General features: G+C 44.4%; 1 protein-coding gene across 10 annotated transcripts in view; it reads left to right on the top strand.

The window, feature by feature from the left end:
• SEMA6D (semaphorin 6D) overlaps positions 1–22,824 on the top strand; it is a 232,925-nt gene that overhangs the window by 112,497 nt on the left and 97,604 nt on the right. For 8 of the 10 annotated variants that reach the window (XM_078381012.1, XM_078381015.1, XM_078381008.1 and 5 more), the window contains exon 4: positions 13,103–13,135. The exons of 1 other annotated variant lie outside the window; for it this stretch is intronic. The gene's annotated coding sequence lies outside the window, so the exon portion shown is untranslated. Of the gene's footprint in view, positions 1–13,102; positions 13,169–22,824 lie in introns of all 10 variants that reach the window. One more of the 10 variants, XM_078381009.1, reaches the window with a different exon arrangement.

Here is a 22,824-nt window from a genome sequence, read left to right as displayed (position 1 = left end):
GCTCTGGAACATTAAAACGTATTGAATTTCAAATGCCAGGTCACAACAATAAAAGAGAAGTGCAGACAATGTGTATGATTCCGATAAACGTTTCTGTTCTCATCAGTTCATTTGCTCTACAATCTGCCGTTAATCATCATCATCATATGATTTGATTATGCTTTTCCCCTGAAGGCAAACAAGGAAGGTAAAGAAGACAAAACTACCACACGCACACATACAGAAAGGCAGAGTGGTTGTAAATTATATGTGATTTGTTACATTTAGTTTGTTTATGAGAAGCTGGGGGGAAAGTGGGCAAAATCGACTAGGACCAGAAATGTCAGGAGTTGTTTTCTGGCAGATTAGTGGGATCAGGTACTGACATGAGAAACACAAATTAGGAGAATGTCATTGTTGACAGACAACTAGAATAAGCCACGCTTGTTCTAGCAAACTGAAGGTACAAACAGACATTGCCTGGCGCCTTTCTTTAGAAGCAGAGATCCCTCTGCAGTTCATTGTGTTATGTGAGATTCCTCGGCTCTCTGCATTGTCAGGTAGCTTGCTGTTTGCTGTTTGGTGGCTGCCCATTGGGCGATAAACAAGACCTTTGTTTGCATGTTGATCGTGCAGGCACAGCAGCTTTGAAGGAATGTATCTTTGGAGGGAAAATCTATCATCAACTTTAAGTTGTACAGCTTGCGTCTCTTCTCATTCAGCTTGTCTTCTCTGGATCATGACCCCTGCAGGAAACCCTCAGGAAATCCCTGGAGTTCTGCAGATTTACAAAAGTCTGTGCTAGAGAGAGTCCTAAGAGGGAGAGAAAAGGAAAGCCCACTGAAAGAGGAGTCTTCTCAGGATACCTTGAATGACAATGGACTTGAGGGGGGGGGAGTAGAAAACTCCAGATGGGGAGGGGCGGAGTGGCTACTCCTGTACCGGGGGGGGGGGGGGGCATGGCCTGCTGGTTGGCTGGAATGCAAAAGAGGACTCCTCTTTCCTGCAGCCTTTTCCCACCAAAAACTCAAGAGTGCGCTTCCGGCTGATAGGTGCCCCAAAGTGTGCCAGAGCAACACAATGTGTGTCAGTCCATGGGAATGCAGAGCTTTTGGCTTAATGATGAGCCCATTCAATTGTGTTAGTATTGTATTTGTCATCAATAGCTTACTCACCACCCTTTAATGGACTGCAAACGAGAAGTACCTCACACCGACTGACAACCAGTGCATGCTTTCCTTTTCCATCCTCAATCACTCATTGTTGTTGTTTTTTACTCTAGCAGCTGATTGATCTAGCAGGCAAGAGCGGAGAGCTGTGTTACTCTGTGGTAACTCACACAACAGGGAGCCTTGTGGCACCTTGAGAGGCTAACCAATTTATGGTGGAAGAGAGCCCACTTCATCAGTGTTCCCTGTCATAAGAACATAAGAAGAGCCCTGCTGGATCAGGCCAAGGGCCCATCTAGTCCAGCTTCCTGTATCTTACAGTGGCCCCACTAGATGCCTCTGGGAGCACATGAGACCACTAGACACCTGTCTCCTGATCCCCCTCCCCTGCGTCTGGCATTTGGAGGTCCCTTCTTTTGAAGCCTGGCGATTGTACATCCCCATCATGGTTTGTCTGCAGGCGATCTTCCTCTCTGACTCCATAGGCACAGATGTGCAAACACAAGGAGGTAGAGAGGAAAGAACAAAGTCAGAAGTGGTTGCAGAAGGGTTGGTCTGGGACATTTCTGTGCAAGTAGGACAATTGGTGGCCTCTCCTTAATCTTGTGTGCCTTTTGGGTTTTGCATATAGAAGGGTTGCCATTTCTATAACCTTTCATGTGAGCCTCCAGTAAGAGAAGAGCTTTCTGTGTACTGAGATCATCTCCATGTGATAAGGGAGGGGGGAAGGAGGTGGTGGTGGGAATCATGCACCTAAGGCAATGCAATTGTCTGCAGCTTTCAAGATTGCAGTAGTCACAGACCGTCTGTTGAGAGCTTCACTTCCTCATGGCACCCTTTGGAAGAGTGCTCTCTAAGCTCTTAAGGAGGCAGGTAGCCAGGCGATATATTGCTGTGGTCAGCATTTCCTTTATCAGCTGTTGCTCATTGAAGTACAACCCTGTTTCATAAAGGTTTGATTATAGTATCACTAGCAGCAGCTAGGAGATTTCCAGAAAAAGGAAGGATCTGGATGATTTGTCAATGATTATCCAGTTGGGTTGAGTCTGGCCATTTGCACTCAGTGAAATATTGTCATATAAAATGAGAGCAGCAGAAAGAATAGAAGAACGAAGTAGATCTATGGAACCTTCGTTTATTCCTTTTGCATACATTAATAACAATTCTGCCTCCAGTGGACCACTTCAAGACTGGGTCAGGTTCTGGAAGGATGTTCTGTGAATGGGTGTCTATCCATGTCACCATATTTTATTTCATATTCGCCAACAGTATTTGAATCGGCCTTGTTCCTCTCTTTATTCCCATTTAGCTCCACCTATAATTTTAAAAATATTGTAATAGTTAGTAATGTTTTTCTCACCAAGATTTTTCTTTTAACATTGTCTGAAGATCTGTTGGGCAGCTATGCAAATGGTGTAAAATTTCAAAAGAAAACTGCTGCACATTAAAAAATAATAATGATAATCTCCATAGGCATTATCGGTTGCACCCTGGCCTGCAACCGATAATGTTTATGGAGATTTCGGAACGTACAGCAGTTTGCTCCCAAAGATTGATTTCAGCGACCGTATGCATCTATACTGCAGTTTAGCAAACATGCTTTGAAATCTTCCCCTGTTTGATTCATGCGTCCCTCTTCCAGCACTCTCCCAGACTGATGGATTACAGTTCCCATCTAGAGGATGATGGGAGTTCTGCTTCAAAGTACCAGATCAGAAAAGGGCTAGGTTCAGAAATGGTTACCTGCTCTCCAGAGAGATGTGCATGCTATAAAGGCAGACTGTGGGAGAAATCTGAGGGGCTCTGCTGTGGAAGATTCAGGGAGTGCAGGGAACAACTAGTCTGTGCAATGCCCCCCCCCCGTTTGTTTGCTTGCTTGCTTCTTTGTTTTATTCAGTCAGTCAATATAAGACACGAAACCGGGCTTTCTCGGCAGTGGCTCCTCACCTCTGGAACAGTCTCCCTCTAGCGATTCGCGCGGCCCCCACGCTGGGCACCTTTAAAACCCTTTAAAACATGGCTGTTTATTCAGGCCTTCCCTCCAGCCAACTCTTGATTTTTTCTTACTTTTCCTTTTTATTTTTACTGCTGTTCTTGTTTGATTATTATGTATTTGTCTATGTTTTATTATTTGATTTTATATTTGGAAGCCGCCTAGAGTGGTCCGGTGGGCCAGATAGGCGGGGTATAAATTAAATAAATAAATAAATAAATAAATATAGCTTGGTTCAGCTCATCCTCTAAATCTGGCACCTGATCAAGAGAAGGGTAACACAGGGAAACATATCAGATAATATGGGAAGAGTCTGGAGTTTTCTTTACCACATTGTTCTATCACACAGAGCTTGGAAAACTGTGTCTTTTTTGGGATGGAGGGTGGAATTGAGTCCTCAGAATCTCAGCAGTGCCAATCAGAGTCACAGGATGGGGGGTTCTAAAGGCAAATGTCCAGAAAAGATAGCCTTTCAACGCTCTGGTTCTGTCGAAAGAGTAGGTGACTTTATAGAGGTGGGTTGGAGTTTCTCGAAGAGGAGAAGGCTGGCTCCATGGAAGAAATCAGTGGTCGGTTGAGCATTTCTTTTCTTAGGAACTTAGGATGGAGCACACAGTCTGCCTGCTGCCCTTCAGGCCAACCAGAAGCTGGGCCATCCCTCCAGGCGCTGCTGCTCTCAGATGGTTGGTTGTCTTCCAGTTGACCCAAGACCACAGGCCTATTTTTAGAGTTCAGAAATGGAAAAAGGAAATGAGGATGTAAGAAGACGAAGCACGATCCAAAACCTCAACGTCCAGCTGAAATTTTATTTTTATTTTTATTTTTTTGCAGTGGTGGTACACTGCCACACAGCTGGATGTGCCGTCTGAAAAGCCCAGGTTGGTCCCTTTTTACACGGCACCTTCTCTTCCTTTTAGCCTGGGCTGAATTAGTCAGCCCGGCTCCTTTGTTGTCTTCCTGTTTTGGAGGAGGAAAGGTCAGACCTTTCTCTCCAAAGGCAGCCGCCTTGTGATCACCCCCTCACCTGCGTTGCCATTTTCAGCGGTTCACTCTCGGCTGAAGGAAGAGAGAGATACAAAGCTCTTAACACTTTATATGCAAGACAACAAACTGCTCTTATCCTGCTGTTCCCCTGAGTCCATGTTTACTGAGAGTTTATAAAAGCTGGCCTCCGTCTGGCCATTCTAAAGCCTGCCAACTGGGTGCCCGTGGGTTTCAGTGAAATGGCTTTTATTCTAGAAAAAAGGCTTCAGGTCTTCCTCGTCCTTCTCTTCTCCTCTTGCTCCTTTACTTCCTCCTACAAGCCCAGGTGGGGTGGACAAACATTTTTATTAACAGCCGGCCTCTGTTCTTCATTGTAAGTCTGTGCTGTCTAATTTCTACTTCCCTCGCCCTGAAAATCTGTGTTGTTGCTGTTTTTCATTCATGTAAAAATGTGTGAAATAGGGAAGATGTGTGTATTAGGGAATGTTGTGTGCAAAATGCATATCATAGACTCATGGAGCAAGGGGCCTCTAAGGCCACTGATTTCAACCCCCTGCTCCATGCAGGAATCCATCCCAAAGTGGATCTGACAGAGGGTAGTCTAATTTTCTCAGTGTTGGAGTGCCTACCACCTCCTGAGGTAATTGGTTCCATTGTTGTACTGCTCTAACAATAAAGTTTTTCCTGAAATTCCGCCTAAATCTGGCTTCCTGTAACTTGAGCCCATCGTTGTGTCTCCTGTATTCGGGGATAATTGAGAACAGATTCTCTGTTCCTCTCCTGTATGACAGCCTTTCAGGTGTTTGAAAAGTGTTATTGTTTCACACCTTTGTCTTCTTTTCTGAAGGCTAAACATGCCCAGTTCTTTCTGACTTTCCTCAAATAGCTTGGTTTCCAGCCCCCCACCCCCACCCCCGATCATCCATGTGGCCTTCTTCTGAACTTGCTCCAGTTTGTTGCATATTGGATAGATAAACTGTCTCTTAAGTAAGATCCACCCTCTGCCATGCAGTGCTTGGGTCCTGTGAGCCCATCCATCATGGCCAACATTCGGAGGCTGTTGCCCAACAAGCATCGGGAAGGTGCCATTTTGGGACAGGCGGGGCTGGATGGACCCACGCCCAGAATCGGCATGAAGGCTGTTTGGTATGCCGTCCACGTCCTTCCCATTCTGCTCAGGCTTGCGCTGTCGCCGTTCTTGGAGATGAAATGACGAAGCCTAAAGAGTTGCCCGCAAAGTGTCCCGAGCCGTATTGTGCTCCCGCACGCTCTGAAGGACCCTGGAACCCCCCCAAGAGCAACGATACAGAGGCTGCCAAGCTGTCTGAAAGTTTCTGTTTTTGTCAGCTCTAATCTATGCAGAGCCCCTTTGGGTTCTTTTGCTTCTCTTGTGAGGCAGGAACTGCAAATTAAGCAGAAATGCAGCAAGCCAACTGCATTCAATTAAAAAATATTCACTTTCTCCTCTAAAAAAGAAAAAAAATACACACACACACACTCAAAAAGAACCCTCAACAGTATCTTTGGGGGATTTGGTGGTTATTTTTGACTTTCCCCCCCAAAATCTAAAGTTAACATTTCATCCTGTAGGGAGAAAAAAAAACTGGAATGAGCATGAAAGCAGCCTAAGAAATTTAGCCAGTATGAGATTTTATTAGCATAAATTTGTTGATGAGGATGTCTTGTAAAAATTCTATTATATGGCTGGCAATTATACACAACCAGAACACTATAATTAATTGTTCTGGTTTTTTTTTAATTCCATCCTATCACCCCACAATATATATTTTTGCTAAAGTCATGGGGTACCAAGTAATTTTTCTATAAAACGTTTGTGGTATTATTTTTAATGACAACATTGGAGCATTAATTTTTTAGCAATACTGTATTTCTTTCTGTGTGTTGGCAATGTGTCGGCGTAGCTGTGGTGATGGTTGATCTTGAAGTCTTGAGTATTAAACAGGAAAGAATAAGAATGACATGGGTGCATTTAACATGTCCGATGTGTCTACAGAGACACAGCCGTGGGCAAGGGGAGGGAGGGAGGGGCAGTTTCTCTTTCTCTCCCCCAACCAGAAGCTTGGAAGATGGACTGTTCTGGAGGAGCACTCCCATGGCCATGCTGGCTGGGGAATTATGGGAATTGTAGCCCCCCCCCCCCAAAAAAAGTCACTTTTTTCAAGCTCCAACCACAATCTCCTGGTAGTATCTGTCCCAGAAGGGAAGCATCTTTATTCAAATATTTAAAAAATATTTGAATAAGAAGAGTCAGAGTCTTGACTTCAGATGGTGTTGCTGTCCAGCATAAGCTGCCACCCGAAGAGGGTCAAAGAGGATTCCACGAGCCATAAGCAAACATACTCCCGAGCTGCTGCTGCTTCTTCCCACAGTGGCACAATGCAAACAACACAGAAGATGATGAAAAGCCGCCCCAAATCCTTCTTGTTTGTTGCTCTGAGCTTCATACTGCACACTCGTCTCTCTCTGAGCCCATCTTCTTGATACAAGGCATCCATCTAAAGGGAAAGGCAGAGCTGCCCGCTGCTCCCACCCCCTTTGCAGCCCTGCCTTGAGAGGACCTGAGCATGTTAGGGTGGACAGTTGCTAACTGCATTTCTCAGCCGTTCCTTTGCTACTGGTCAAAGCTGTGGGCAAAACCTCTGGACTCTTTTTACTGCTTTATTCCTTGTTCCCTCCTCCCTCCCTCCCTTCCTCGCACACACACTTTAACTGATACAAACCCCACATTGGTGTTATTTTTCATTCTGCAAATCAGATTTGTCAGACCAGTTTGTGGAAAGAAAGAAAAGAAAGAAGGTTTAGGTCTCAGCAGGATCCTTGAAATCCCCCAGATTTGTAAGAAAAGCGGCAGAAGTTGGGTTTTAAAGGAAGCCTTAGTCCTTGAGCCATCACCCTGATGGCCTCAGATCAGCAGCCGTCCTGTGAATAAAAGAAGCTGAGGAGAGACAGCTGTTTTCCGTTAATAAAACGTTTCGCCTCCAGCACCAAAACAGAGTTTCAGCTTTCCATCCTTATCGTTCCCTGAGCCACAGGAAGTTTAATAACTGACGTCTACCGGAACGGAGGAGAAGAGTGTGTTTGAACTCTGTGCTGGTCTGCGCGGTGCTTCGCTTGCTCCGAACGGCGCTCCAGGGAGCCTTGGGGTTTTCAGTGGCAGCCTCTCTTGGCTCCTCTACGAGCAGATGGTCAATAACAGTGAGAGGAACGGACTTCTGTCAAGGGACAGCTCCTACACTCTCCCTTCAGTCTCATTCCACGGAAGCTGATGAGGAACTGGGCGTGGGCCTGAGGGGTTGAAACTGAATCCGTAGGAGCCTCAGACTTTGCCTTCTTCCCATGTCTGTCTTGGAAGTCTGTAGACAAGGCAGGAAAGGGGCATCTAAGGGGAGTTTTGGGAAGCTCTGGATTCAGAACTTTACCGCTCCCCCGACGTGGCCCTGGAGGAGGAGGAAATGGATGCCTGCTTCTCCACCTCCTGTCTCTTCGCCCACTTTCAGCCCTACAGCTGTGACCCAACGAGGGCATGCATTTGGGGACTCCTAGGCTTCTTTCTCCCCCCCCTTCCCTACTAGATGGCTCAATACCTGTGCAGAAAAGTGCTTGGTTTCCTTTTTGAAACCTCCTTTCTTTTGTAGTCTTCAGTTACTATCCACTATTAATTTGAAAAGCTGATAACTGTGTATTTCCTTGTCTCCATTAATGGAAGACATCTGTGGCCTTCGCCTTTTAATTGAGCAATAATTAGTGTCTAAATAACATTTCTGACTTCCTGAAAATGAATCCGATAGCATTTCTGAGTATTCTGAAACTTTTTAAAAAGCACAAGTGCATCTGCACTCTGGAAATAAATTAGGGTGCCTGGTGTACAGTATATTCTGGATGCTTGTGGAGCACGTGACGCTTATAAAACTTGAATTGAATGAGCAACTCAAGATTTGTTTAATTTAAAAATTATTTTTAAGCTGCATTCACCCGGGTAACCCTCTGAAGGCAGCATACAAAATCAGACCAATAACACAAATCTGCAAATAGCATGCAAAGCAATAAAATTCAGTGCCATCCATGGAGACTAGGAGCTCAGGGCTTCTAACCAGTGAAAGCTAGTAGGTCCTCAGACTTATTCTGGAGACCTCCCCCCCACCCACCCCCCAAAAAAAGCAGGTTAATGAACCCCCGATCAAGACTGATTCTACAGGCCCAGGCCGCCTGGTGTGGGGCTAATGAGTGGGGCCAAGGACAGAGTGGGTGGGGGCCAAGCCACCACACAAAAGGTGTAAGGCCTGCAGATGGATATTATAGCACAGATACAAATACAGCTGTGTAACTGGATAGCTTCGTAGTTTAGGTATATCGACCGGCTGCGGAGCCAGAGGTTGGGAGTTCGATTCCCGCCGGTGCCTCCCTCCCTGGCAGGGGCTAGACTCCGTGATCCAGAGGGTCCCTTCCAGCTCTGCCGTTCTAAGATTATTACAGATAATATAGACAGATAGAAATAAACACGGCTGCATACAGATACCTGCACATTTTGATTGACCACCCCTACCTGTGATTTGTCATTGTAGCGTTTCGGTTTGTGTACGTGTGATTGAACAGAACGGCAGCGAGGCAGCAATAAATTTTACCAAGACAGTTTAGTGACAGGTTGCTGTGATGAGCATTAATCTCCCCAAACCTGTCCATGCAATGAATAATTAAAACTTGGATTCCACACCTTCTGGAGCTTGCGGAGGTGGTGGTGTCCTTCTCTCTCACCTACCCAAGGGCAAAACGAAGCAGCCGGCATGGATGGCCTGCTCGGTGTTCAGAAAAGATTCAGATCACATCAAATTCTCCCTTTCATTCCACCATTACTACACACAGAGGGGCAATCTACTCATTCTAGAAGCCCAGTATCTGTGATTTCTTTTGTTCTGAAAAAAAATTTTTTAAAAGGAACTTTGAAATGTTAGGACGAAAACTTTCAAAGGAATTGAGGAGTGTGTTCCCTATCCCATAACTTTAAAAAGTAAAACTTTAAACATTATTTCATTTCATGGTATATGGTGCCAGAGGGAATGTTCCTCATTCGTAGAGTTAAGGGAAGGTTAATTTCAAAATCTCCTGCCTGGAAATATGAGAGGCGCCTATTAAATTTCAGTTTTAAATGGGGAAGAACAATGGGTTGGATCCAGGCTTCGTCATACTTAGAGTAGATGCATTTAATCTGTGGCTTGGATCCAAGTGTATTCATACTTCGATTACATTAGTCAGTGTAATCATGACTAGCAGAAGCTCTACTGATTATAATGAACCACCGGATCAATGGGAATTCGGGTTGATTCACCGTCCAGCAGCTGATTGAATGGTCTTACTCTTGTCTGGACCAGTAATTGCACGTAGACCTGTAGGTCTATTCTAAATATAACCAGAATTGGCTCTAATTTGTTTTTTCAAATTCCATCCTAAAATGCAATGTTGACGACAGGCAATCCTGATAGTTTTTTTTTTTTTTTGTAAGAAATTACATATTTCTTTAAGGTGAAATTTTGTGGAAAGCTCTCCTTTGCAAAATCCATGAAAGATGCTCAAACAGCCCCCAGCTAATCCCAGTCTCTGCCACGATTTATTTATTTATTTTAATTGTAATTGCATCCTGTTATTTTCTCCCCATGGAGACAGAACATTTAAGAAAGTTTACAGAATTTATAAACAGAGTACAGATTTATTTTAAAAAATAAAATACCAGTCCTATAATCGCAACAGGCGCTTACAGTCTCCATATGCAAACCAGCACTATTCCACCATCACGGGGCCACCACCAAAACAGCCCTGTACTGTACGTTGTTCTTGCCAGTCTTGTTGGGTGGCGTAGGAAGAGATCCTCCCTGGCCAGTTCTGAGGGCCAGGCATGTTCTAGATGCAGTGGGCTTTTCAGATGACATGTTCCCTGGCTGTATTAGGTTTTAAACTTGGCAACCAGCATTTTGTGTTGAGTCTAGCAACGCGCTGGCTAATGGTATCACCAACAAAGAGTTAAAAATGCTAGCAACTGATGTTCACGCCAAGTGGAAGGCTGCATTATATTCCCCCCCATTGCTGTGTTAGTACTTCTGTGATAACTGTACATACAGTACTTTAGAAACTGTGGCTCAGATCCTGCTTGTGTTTGTTGCCTTTGTCCCATTTAAACGAACCATTGAATTGAAGAGGGAGACCATCTTGTCCCATTGGTTTCAGCAGGATGCCAGCTTGAGTAACTTCTATTTTGATTCAAGCTGGTGTGGTCTTCTCTGAGAAAGCCACAAGCGACGAGATTAATTCAGAGAAATTTTGCCATATATGAAACAATGTTCCCAGCCTGCAGAACACTCTGGGGCCGCAGGAGAACAAACAAAGCTCCCCATGATTAAATCTGATTTATTCATGCCACCAAATGTGAGGGAGAAGGGAGAAGCTGTTCTATAATTACATGTGCACCAACTGCCAAGAAAAACGAGGTTGTGCTGTTTCGTTTAAGACACACTGTTGACTTATTTGAAACAGCACGGCCGAGATTGTAGGTCTGAAGAACGATGACTTCGGAGTGAACCTCACAGAACGGCATCTTTTTCCCTAGGCTTGGTCTCTCTCTCTCTCTCTCTCTCTCTCTCTCTCTCTCTCCTTGTTCTCCCACTGAATAGCTGTGATTTAGCTGTGGAGGAAGTACAGATGTTGTGTCCCCCCCAGTTGCATTTTTGGTATGCAGTTCCTACAAACTAAATTAAACGTTGCAGATAGTGAGCAGAGCATCCTGCCAGCACTTTCGTTCCCTTCACGTTCTCCCCACTTCCCGCAAGGAAATTGATGTGTATTCCTGATATGCACTTGGGAGTATGTTTGTATATGTTTTTAAAATATACATGTTCAGTCGTGAACATTAACCTTCACATAACCCGACATGTAGGAGGGTGAACCGGCTCCGATGGCTCCCAGTTGAGAGAAATTGGAAAGGTACGGGTCGCATCAGGCATCCTAGTTAGAATATACTTCCACAGTTTATATGCTGTCTCTCAAGTTCTGAATAAAATGCATATTTGCGTGGATATTTTGAACATTGTGTGTTGAGTGTCTAACTCCTTGTGGTGGAGTGCTCCCTGTCCTTGCCCTTCGGACTTGGCTGCCATAAGATGTATATCAACGAATCCATCCGTCCACGGATTGCAGAAGGAGCTGTGTTTTGCCTAAGGATTCCCTCCTCCTCTCATTTTGCAGGGGATAAGGGGTTTTGGAGCTGGCTGGATAGCGCAGTGGGTCAGGTCTCTGGCTGTTGTGCCCGAGGTCGGGAGCTCAATTCCTCCTATGAGTACAGCCACCCTGTGTGGTGTTGGGCAAACTGCACATTGGTCCCAGGACACTATCAGAAGAAAGGAAGGGACAACCACTTCTGAGTGTCTTCTAGCTGGAAAACCCTGGAAAGGCTCGCCGTAACTCAGAATTGGCTCAGTGTTACACAGTTATGATTAAGGAACTTTGAGCTGCATAGATCTGTACAAGACAGATTTAAAACACAAATCATGTTTCAGACAATGTCAAATTCCAGGTTTCCTGGCCTTGTTCCTTTAAATGCCAGGGTATAACCTAGGGCCCTCCCCACTCACCCCTTTGCCGGTGGGTGGTGGACACTTCAAGCCACCCAGTGGGTTTCTGTGCAGCGGAGGTCATACTGCTGGTGGTGCGCACATGGGAGGGTTGCCTTGTCTTTCTCCCACTACCCTACTGGGGCTGGGAAGGATGGCTAGCAGCTGGGCACCCGGGCACAAATGATGGGTGGGTGGGTGCAGTGCCCAGGATATTCAGGGATCCCAGCTTGATTTCAGGACCTTCCTGCTTATTCTGGCGGGACAGAGGGAAGCTGCCTGTCCCCCCCCCCCCGGTCCCTTCCTGATGCTGCATATTACATGCACTTGACTATATCATAAGGCTGCAAACCAGGGATTGGGAACCAGTAGCCCTTCAAGCAGTTGTCGGTTTACAGATCCCGCCATCTCTGGGCATGAGCCATGCTATCTGAGGCTGATGGGAGTTGGAATCCTGCAGCACCTGGCAAGCCATAGCTTTCTGTGCTGTAAAGAATGATGTGTTAATTGATATCGTGACATTGAGATTAGATGGTTGGATATCAAATTATATCTTCTAAGAGTTTGGAGAGGGGGATGTAAATCTAAAGAAAACCTTGAAATTTAAGAAAACTGAACAGCTTGCCAATTCTGTCTTTCTCTTTTCTTTTAAGTTGAAATGCTTCATTATCCCTGAACTATTTAAAATAAACTGTTTCTATATCTAGCTGTAACGTGTTTAAAAAGGGGGATGTATTTATATATCTAGTCCCGCATCGTTGATTGCACCGCGATCGATGTTCCATCTGCAGGCTTTGTTGTAAGAATTTATTGGAATTCAGGGATGATGAATAAGATCTGCAAAGGAAGCCTTTTCCCCACAGCTGAGCTTAGAGAGTGGTCGTTGTCCAAAAGTTACTGAGCAAAACTCATCCTTAACTCTTTCTAAGACTGAGGGTTGCAACTGCAACAGAAAGCCGAATCGGAGCAATTCAGCTTTGCTATGATTTGATTCAATGCCCATATTCTTTCTGAAACTGCGGTCAATGCTCACAAAGGGGCTGCAGGTTGATTTGGGAGTTCACCCTGCATAGTGGATGAGATTTGCATTCCAGCCCAACCCCCATTTCCTTTCTTCCTTCCTTCCTTCCCCTGGTCCCACCCGTGCCAATCTAACAGGGAACTGACAGAGGAATGAATACAGAAAATAATGATAATGATGATGCAGCGATAAAGTGATCAGGTGAACTAACACTAATCTCATAAATCTTTATACATAAATGCACTGTATGTACTGTGTCTAGATTGCTGCTATAGATTCACATAGATGGGATTTTATGAACTCACTAATTTCTGTGTTTTGTTTCCTTCCTTCCCTCTAGTTTCATTATTCAGCATCTAATTATCTGAGGAAGGTACGTGCTGGTCCGTCTTCTGAAGCTCTAACTGTAAGCACTCTGGGAAACATTCTTGGTGTTTGCATGTTTTTCAGAATCGCATAACTGAACACTAGTTTCAGAAATATGGTTTAACAATAAGAATTCCACTGGGGGGCTGTGAATGGTCAATGTTATGGAAAAAGGATGTAGCAGGTGACCTTTGGACTTCATATGAGTGCATCAAGAGGTGCTAAACTCAAGGAGTTGTAGCTGCACCTAAACAAATACGTACAAAAATAATTTAGAACTAATCAAACACTCTTCCATCCCAATATTATCTGCTGCAAAGGTCAGGAACCTTTTTCAACTTTAAGGCTGAATCCAGTTTCAGAGACCTTCCCAAGCAGGGAGGAGGGTTCCATTACTGGATGGAGCCAAAGGGGGGGGGAAGTGTGTCTAGAAAATTCAGGGTATTTTGCATCACTTAAGATTACCCATCACTGGTGCCTGAATTAATTTAATCTAGGATACCAAAGGTTGAACATCTGGCACCCCCCAAAAAACTTGCAGTAACGCTAAGCTACAACATGATAACTATATTCCAAGGATGGTCTGTTTCTGTTGTTAGTGGCCTTGGCTGCCATATGGGTATATAAATCAGACAGACAGACAGACAGACAGACAGACAGACAGACCAATTGATAGATCGATCGATAGATATTATGAACTCTTTATTGGGTAAACATATTCCCACCTGATAGCTTGTTCCAACAACTTTTGTGATGCTTGGTTATACAGACGGCGCCTGTCAAGAGCTTCGGTTGATAATGTAACATTTCTGGTATTATAACTGTTAGGGGTTTTTTTATTAGAAAAAAAGTCAAATCCACAGAGTGAAAGAGATTGAAAATAAACAAGCAGCAACCAGCTTTCAACAGCAAGTAGGGATGTGAGAGAAATAGACGTGGTTCATATCTATATATTATTGTTTACATTTATATCTGTCTTTGTGCGCAAAGCTGACACTCAGTGGCACCTCATTTAAACTGACATAATTCAGATTTCTTGAACCAATGTGTGAAGCAAAATGCAATGAGAGTAGGACCTCAAGTCCCCCAGCATATACCGGAAACCGCATATAATAACAAACCTAGTAAAGAGAGCAAGAAGAAGGATAAGGGTAAGAGGAGAGGTAAGTGCAGAGATACAGGGTTCCTGCTGGATGCTTCAGCCTTCACGCATTTCCAGATTTTGGGGCTGAATTCTCAAATAAAAAAAAGCATAAGAGAATGCAGATATCAGTGGAGATTGGAGATAAGACATGCATATAACACAAAAGATAGTACCCAAACGCACATGAATTAGGCAAATCAGCTGGAAAAAATATGCATGTGAGGCAACTGGGAAAATGTTTATATTACGAGTAAATATGTGGCAGAAAATGTGAGTAGTTAGATAAACAAATGTGAAAATGCATATAAATGTTTCATGTTGACTGTTTGTTTTAATGACACAACCATTTAAAATGGAAGGAAATGAAGTTAAGATCCAAAAATTAAGAACATGAGGGAAATTCAAATTGTCAGACTCATCTAGTTCCTACTTGTAGGTTGGAGGGTTTTTCATTCATTCATTCATTCATTCATTCATTCATTCATTCATTCATTCATTCATTCGTTTTGTTTCATTTCGTTTCGTTTTTATACCACCTATCTAGAAGATTGCTAGTCTGGGCAGTGTGTAACAAAAGCAGTAGTTTTGACAGCTGTTGTTACAGGAATTAATTTTGGGGACCCCTGTTTGGGAGACTCTATACTGGGAATGGAAAATACCATTAAGTTAAATACTGTACATTTCCTCAAGAACAGCATTGGCCATTGGCCTAGAGGGAAAGAGGTGAAGTGTACAGAAGTGACTTCTTGTTGGTTGTGTTTTGAGACTGAAAGATCCAAGGGATAAAAAGCAGGAAGTAGGTGATTCAGGGCTTGGATCTTAGGAATGGAACAAGGAAAAAGCTGAGCATTCTTTGGACTCCATCAGAAGACAAAGCATGGGTGATACCTTTGTTAGACTAACAAATTTTATATACAGAGGCTAGCTTTCCAGTCTGCATTACGGAGGTGGAGATGGTGCCAAAACTCCATAAAAGTTTGAACATCCCTGGCCAGGTGTGTGGGCCTGGTTCCTTCCTTAAAGGAAGCTTCAGAATGGGAGCTGCAGAAGTCGCTCAGAGACGGTCAGCTTCAGATTTCTGGCCATGTGGATTAGAATGCCCCAAACTTGTTAGACAAAGAGACAGCACTTTGTCGTTTAGAAGAAGGGAAGCGCCTTGGGGAAAACCCATTCCTGAGGTTGGCTTGCTTGCTTGTTTACTTAAAGGAAAGGAAACCAGACTGCCTTCACGTGTCCGTGTAATATAATAATTTAATTATGGCTTTTGGTGCACTTTTGACAGTCCCTCTGTAGGGCTGCCTAATTAACCAAGTTGTTCAGCTTTCAAATCATATCAATCACAGCCTTGCTGGAAAAGCCTGGGCCTCATTTTTGAAGATCAGGGCATGAAAGGAGGATGTTTGGCCTCCATAGTAGCCTAGCTTGAGAGGGTCACCTAAAAGGGGCACCACCTGGTTTGCAAGCTTGTTATTAAAATCTCAGGTGACACAAAGATGACGCCGGCTTTGGGAAAGGCTTAAAGCATTTGCTTCAATATGTATTTAGTGAAACAAGAGATCCCGTTTGCTTCTAAGCACCTTCCAAGGGCTCATACCCAAGGCAGACACAGACTGAACCTTTGGGGACTCTTTTTCTAACACAACATAAAACTCTTTTTAAAAAGAACACTACAGATCACTAAGCGTACTGTAGGAGAATGGTACTTTCGGCATATATTGTCTTAGATGCTATCAATGCTTTCTGCTGTAACGAAGCAATTCATCATAAGTGCCAGCTGACTCTCTTGAACAGGAAAGGTTCTTATTTGCTGGTATCCACCCCTGATAAAGGTTTTTTCCTATAACATGGGTGGAGGAAGGGAACACTGGCGGATTCCGGACCCCCAACATCTCCCCCTGCTTCCCCATCACCAGACATTGGTTTGGCTTCCTTGCCGTGTTGATAAAGGGGACCTGAAAGTCAAGGAAGAGCAACTTGCTCTCCAAGTACTTCCAATCCCTCAGTCAGAGAGAGCGCCTGTGGTTCAAGGAAGGGTGCTCCTTGCCCTTCATGAGTGAAACCGTGGCTTTCTTCCGGTTGGTCTCCAGTGGTGTTGGGTTTTGTGCTGCTTATTCTGCAGTGATGCAAGGTGTGCAGAGGTAAGAACAGAGTTTAGACACGCAGATGGCTGGTTGGGTTGTCAGTGAGGACTGGCGTTTGCTCTGCCTGTTGCTGCATTAACTTCTCCCCCAAGCCTGAAGGTTTCCCTTGAGGAAATGTCGCTTTTTCCATCTGAAAAGCTCTTTCCTTCCCTGTCATATGGCCTATGACTGGCATGGCTCAACTCAAGTCCTACAATCCTCTGTTATTCTCTGTTAAACAGCTTGTGGGTATATGATGGGTGTTGGTTTAAGCTTTGAAATATTCAGGTTTCAAGGACATGTAGAGACTCCCTCTCTGTTTTTAGGTGGGTTATGAAAATCCACACATTTAAAAAGGACTATTAGCAAATGCTTGGCACTATTCCTTTCATATAGTTTCAGGATGCTTAGAGTGCTGAGGAAGTAGATGCATGCATCTTGTTCCTAGTCTACATAGGGCAGACACACATACCTGCATGAAACTGACATGTCCATGGTGCACGCTGCCTGCTATTTCACACGCTACAGCTTATGACACATGCTCCAAACTGTTGACTAGAGGACAAGTGTTACCATCTGTTTCATTGTATGTTGCCAGTGCCTCTTCTGAGTTTTGATCATCACCTCCTCCACTGCATATTTAGTTCCTTGGGATGGGGTTTCACTCCAGCTCTCACTCTCTACTTCCTTTTGGCTGACCTGCTCTGACATCACAGAAAACAGATAAGCATCTTGTCTATACCTGTCTGTTAAACCATTCGTGAAAGAGATCCAGTCTCATCCAACGTATAGTGACTCTGATAAGGCTATCCAAGCTATGTGACATATTTAAAGAGTGGTTTTACCATTGCTTCCTCGGTCAATGTCCATGTCCAAGTGAGGATGGGATCCAGGTCTCTTGAGTTCTACTCTGTCACTTCATCCACTACTTCTCATACTTTAGGGAAGCTTAAAACTTTTCCAGATTAAAATGGCCTGCGCTTCCCTGTTGCCGTGCGTGTTCTTTCCGTCAGATAATGGAAAATAAATTCTCCCTTGCAAGCATTCAGCAAACTCTGGATCCCAGTTATTTACAGACTAGATGGGTTTGTTTTCCGTAGAAGCTTCATATGGGTAGTGCACATTTTCCTGTAGGACTTTAAAAAAAATAATTACAGTAATTCAGATTATGTTCACATTCAATGTGTGTTTTGGAAATAAGAAGCTCTTTCTTCTTTAAACAATGTAATAACAAAAATATGAAAATTGGGATAGCTGCTGGTGTGGCAGTGTAGCTTGGGACTCCTTTAGGTACAAAAATGTTTCAAAAAATACCTTTCAGTTCCTCAGTAGTGTGTTTATCTTGGAAAGCCATGTAGCAGCCGAGCTTTGTGGATTAATGCCTTTGAATCAAGAAAGTTGCTTCCGATTAGAAATTCTTTCAGCTGCTGCCATTTTCCTTCCTTCCTTCTTTTATACAATAACAAACATGATTAGCTCCAATATGCCACGCTTGCCTTAACCTCCTTGTAATTGGGAGACTCTGCTGTACATAATCCTAGAGTCCATTTTAGGCTGTAGATTGACAGGTAATTACAGTACCAGCAGTCTCATATCTGGTAAATACTGTCGTCACCATCGATCCAATTAACCAGAGTAACAAACTCCATGGAACTCAAGTCATCCGAGTTGGTTGCCAAATTCAGACTCATGTTTTTGGGAGGCCGTTGGGGCCTTCCAGACTTTTCAGTGGCCCTGTGTAGTTAAAAGAGAGGGCATAATGGAGGTGTTGGGGATGAAATCATTCTTGTGTTTCATGCAAAGGGAGCATCCGTGCGATGGTCTCTCCTTCCCTTCCCCCCAGTCACTTCCTCATTGCATGGCTCCTCACCATCCTCTCTGTGATCAAATGCTTCTCTCTTCATTGGCAGATCTTCTCAGACATCACAGAAGGTCTACATCATCTCAGCCCAGAGGACCAAAGCCTCCGGGCCAAGAGGAGCTTGATATTAAATCCAAATAATCTTTGCCTGTTTACCGGCCTAAAGCTGAGCTGTGAATGTCTGTTGGAACAGATTGAGCACCAGCATTTTGTTAGACTTTTGTTTCCAGAAGGAGTTGCCACCAAGGAGAAGCCAAAATACAGCTGGGATTGATGAAGTCCCGGCCCAGGCAGAGGCTGTACGTATGAGCCTTTCTCGTCTAGAGTGGGCCAATTGGCAGGTGATTCTTCTCACAGAGAGCTTCTAAGGGTGCCTTCCTAGTGCAGATTTGGTTGACCAGTGAATTTTAGACAATTACTGTTTCCGAAAGAAGGAAGATAGGCAGGCAGCCCAGCAGGCAGACTAGGTCAGACACTAGATGTGCAATATAGAAGTGAACATTTGTGCAACCTCTCCTATCCTAGGAGCTCCTAAACTGAACATGGATGCTGCCGGAGCAGGAGGAAGAGCAGCAGCAACGATAGGCACACCAAGTCCGCAGCGGGATTAATTTGGTTCTCCTGATCCTCAGTGGGATGAGATCTCTCTCTCTGTGGAGGTGGAATCCCTGCCATTGTTGCTGCTGCCTCACCCTGTTTGGAGGTATGTTTTGGGGCCTGAAGGTTGAAGTGAAAGAACTTTCACTCGCAGTGCTGCTCATCCCGTCTGTTGAATTATTCTAATTTTGGTTTGAAGTGCCTTTCTAAACAGTGAAGTAGTCTCAGGATCCTGAAATGGCCCACTGGGTGACTCTAAAGAAGAGAAGATGGAGTGAGCTGGTGGCACTCTACCTGTCTCTTTTCCTCTCCTTTGATCCTCACAAGATGCCTGTGAGATAGGTCAAGCCAAGAGAGGCTGAATAATGGCCCCGGAGTTTTATGGACCAGTGAGGATAAAAACGCAAAACTCTAAAGTTCCCAGCTCAGCTCTATAACTACTCTACCACGCTGTCTGTATCACACTTCGAGCCTGCTTGTATTTTCTCCCGCTTCAATCTGTGGATACAGGCACCTGCTGGAAAGCAGGTGCATAAAAATATTCATCTGTTCTTCATGTCACCCGGTCAGTTATGAACCATGGCTATGTTGGACAGACAGGAAATCAATTCTGCCAGAGAGTTTTCATTTCTTTGTATCTTTCAGAAGTCATCCCCTCCCCAAAAAAATAAAAAATAAAAAAAAGACAGCAAGAAAGATCAACTCATTTTGACCACCTTACCCTTCAGTTTGTTTTTAATCAGGTCTAATCTGCTGTCCAGCCGTCTTCCATGCCTACCCCAGGCAACTAAACGAAGAAGTTGGTCCAGCTGACAGGTCTTTCCATTCCCTCTGCTCACCCCTTTCCATCTCCTCTTCATCGATTTCCTGTTGTATTTTAAGCTACGCTGATTTGAAATAGACTGCTCTGTAATAACATCTGGTGGGATCGGGAGCGCCCACTTGGCACGCAGGGTTGGAATCTGGACAAACGGGAGTTTCAGAAGGCGTACAAGCTGGAGGTGCTTGTGGAAGCAGAAGAATCCCTTGGTTTGCATCGGATCCCGTGCTGTTGTTCACAAGGTGCCAGGGCACCTACAGATGGGTGGCCGTGGTTGGTTTTTGTTGTCATTTCATAGGTGCAACATTGCAGCCTCACATTATTCACATGGGTGGCTTGGATGCATTTTTACAATAACCTGGGTATACAGCCTGTAATTTATTTATTTTTATTTATTTATTTATTTATTTATTTATTTATTTATTGGATTTATACCCTGCACCATCTGGCAGCCAGGCCATCCTGGGTGGCTAAGGGTAGGGTGTCTGCCCCAGAGGTGTGCAGACTGTGCTACACTCACTTATTCTTTTTTACTACATGTTTGTCAAGGAGCATGGGTTTCCATGTGTTGTGTATGTGTTCTGCCAAGGTTATGTTGCTTCTGCTATAAATAAGGGGCTCCAGTGGCAATTGAATCCTGAAGCAACAAGACCTGACTATCATTTTGGATTTCCGTTGCCAATATAACCAGCACAGAGTAGATAAAACCCTGGAGTAACTCCGCTCTGTTATTGACCTCATTGGAAGCAAAATTTATTGCAGCAAATCCCCTATAAAATGGTTCCAATCATTTTGAGATTTTATAGGGGAATATATATCTCAGGTAGCATTCGTTGCTGCTGCTGTTGTTCTAGTTCCTTGTTAGCATTGCCTTATTCTAGCTCCACCGGATGATGTAATAGCTAGAAGCCAGATAGCATGGGCTGCCAGCTTTCTCCGCTCTTGGTTTTTGCTCACCTGAGAGGGTTGTTACTTAAAATATAATTGAAATACTGTATGTGGTTAAGGCAATGCTACATTTCACAGGGTGGGTGGGGGATTAGTTTAACAAAGTGTGATTCCTCCTTTTGAAAATGAAACTAAAAACAATGTTGGGCAGATTTGTTGCGATCAGTGTCTTCAAATACAATGCCGTACAATGTTAAGCCACAGGTTTATATAAACAGTGTGCGAGGTGTGAGTGAAATGGAAAGCAGAAGATTTAAGAGGGTGGTTTCATCACAGGCATTGCAAGTTTTCCAGCACAGCCGGACGGAGAGATCATGTGGGAAGCAAAAAAGCAAAGTCTACCACTTGTATACCACCCCATAGTAGCACTTAAAGCACCCTCTGGATGGTTTACAATTTAATTATACATAATCAGATGGGATTGAGTGTGGACAATGTGGTGCAGAAGGCTCCGTCTGGGTTTAGTCAGAGCTTAAGAAGGAGTTGCCCCTTGGTCATGCTCAGCCGCTCAACTCCTTGCCTATATTTCTATACTTGTTTTCAGAGTCGGACCACGACATCATTGGTGAGACACATGCGTGGAGGGTTCAAGGTTCCCTTCATGGTGTCATCCACTGAAAGGCTCCTTTGGACAACCCTCCGCCTGGCACCAGGAGAGCCGGGCGCCTCCGTCTTCTTTGCCAGGACTGAGGGAGTTGCAGGCAGTGGATCTGCTTGGTGTTTCAGTGTGAACTTGAAGGAGCTGTCCTTCAAGTGGGTCACATAGTATGAGAACAGGGTTCAGCACCTGGAAGAGCATCCATAAGGTTCAGACTAAAGCCCACTACAGATGTGAAGCTGGTGGAGGGGACAACAACGGGCGACATGGACCAACAGCCTGAGCTTCCATAAGCTGGCCTCTTATATTCCCACTCAGAATTTGCCTCTGGTTTGTCAGTCCTCCCAAACCTAAGAAATTCTATGGTAATGGAGTTGCATTTGATCTCGGGTTCACCCAGATCTTTGAAAGTGTTATGACAGTGTCCTTGGTCTCCTGACCAGCAGAGCCTCTTGGATTTAAAAAAAAAAAAAAACCATTTATTCAAGAAAACGATTTTCTCAAGCTCTGGATTCTCCTTCAGTTTTGCAGAGGGATATAATGGCTGCTCAGATCCAATGGCTTTTCATTTTCTCTTTGAAGGCTGAGGGTTCCGGGTGCAACACCTCAAAGCCACCTGTCCACCTTCCGTTTGAAGAGTTTTTGGAGAATTCAACTGCCACTCATTTGGCAGTGGCGAGATGGGTCGTCTAGTCTCTGTTATTATTATTGTTGTTCCTCCTTTGTCTTACAAAGCGGCCTCTGAGTATGTGTGTGTGTGTGTTTATATGCCTTACATGTAGACTTAGGAGGGATTTTGTTCTCATAAAGAATGAATGAGCCTATCGGACCGTGGTTGCCGCAAAGTGGCAGGGTTTCTGCAGGTTTCCTCCTTTCTCCTCCAGACACCAGATGGCCCACAAAGGCAGCATATGGGGAGCAGCTCTGGTGGTGGATAAATTTACCTATCCAAAGACAGACGAGCACATGGCTCCTTTTATTTTCCAGGCCGTAAATTCAAAGGCACCAAACAGCCAGTAGGTTTGGCATCCTTCACACTTAGCCAGTGGGATCAGATGATGCCACAGGCTGTGTTGGCTGGCAGTTGTGTCCGTGGTGCCACTGGAGGGCAGAGACCCTAGCATGTTGTTGCTAAGGGGGCGGGGAGCCATATTTACTGCCAGGTGTGATGCAGAAATAGTCCCATGTGGCATGCGATGGTCAATGGGTGGCACCCTACCCATGCCATCCTGTTGGTTTAAAAATGCAGAGAAAAGGCTAAGCCCGGGGAAGGAGTGTCTCAGGAAGAAATAACGGATAGTTGTCTGATCACTAACACGCAACAGTGGAGAGGCTGCAACACCTGTTAAGTCTCCTACAGGGGGACTGCTTTAAATCTGTCCAGAAGGGTTGTTTCTGCTCAATAAGGTGGCAATGAATACATTTTTTCTTTGCCATTGTAAACCATCCTTTAGCTTGAATAGCATGGATGAAATGGTGCTTTCTCTGCCAGGCATAGGTGTGTGAACTGATAGGTGTCATTAGCTTTATGGGTGAAGTCATTATTGGAAAATTGTTGTTTTAAATTGTGTGCCACCTTGCCTGCCTGTCAGAAAGGCTGTTTAGAAA

Source organism: Pogona vitticeps, chromosome 12, assembly GCF_051106095.1.
Source record: "Pogona vitticeps strain Pit_001003342236 chromosome 12, PviZW2.1, whole genome shotgun sequence".
Lineage (NCBI taxonomy): Eukaryota > Metazoa > Chordata > Lepidosauria > Squamata > Agamidae > Pogona > Pogona vitticeps.
This window is presented reverse-complemented; position numbering and strand designations above follow the sequence as displayed.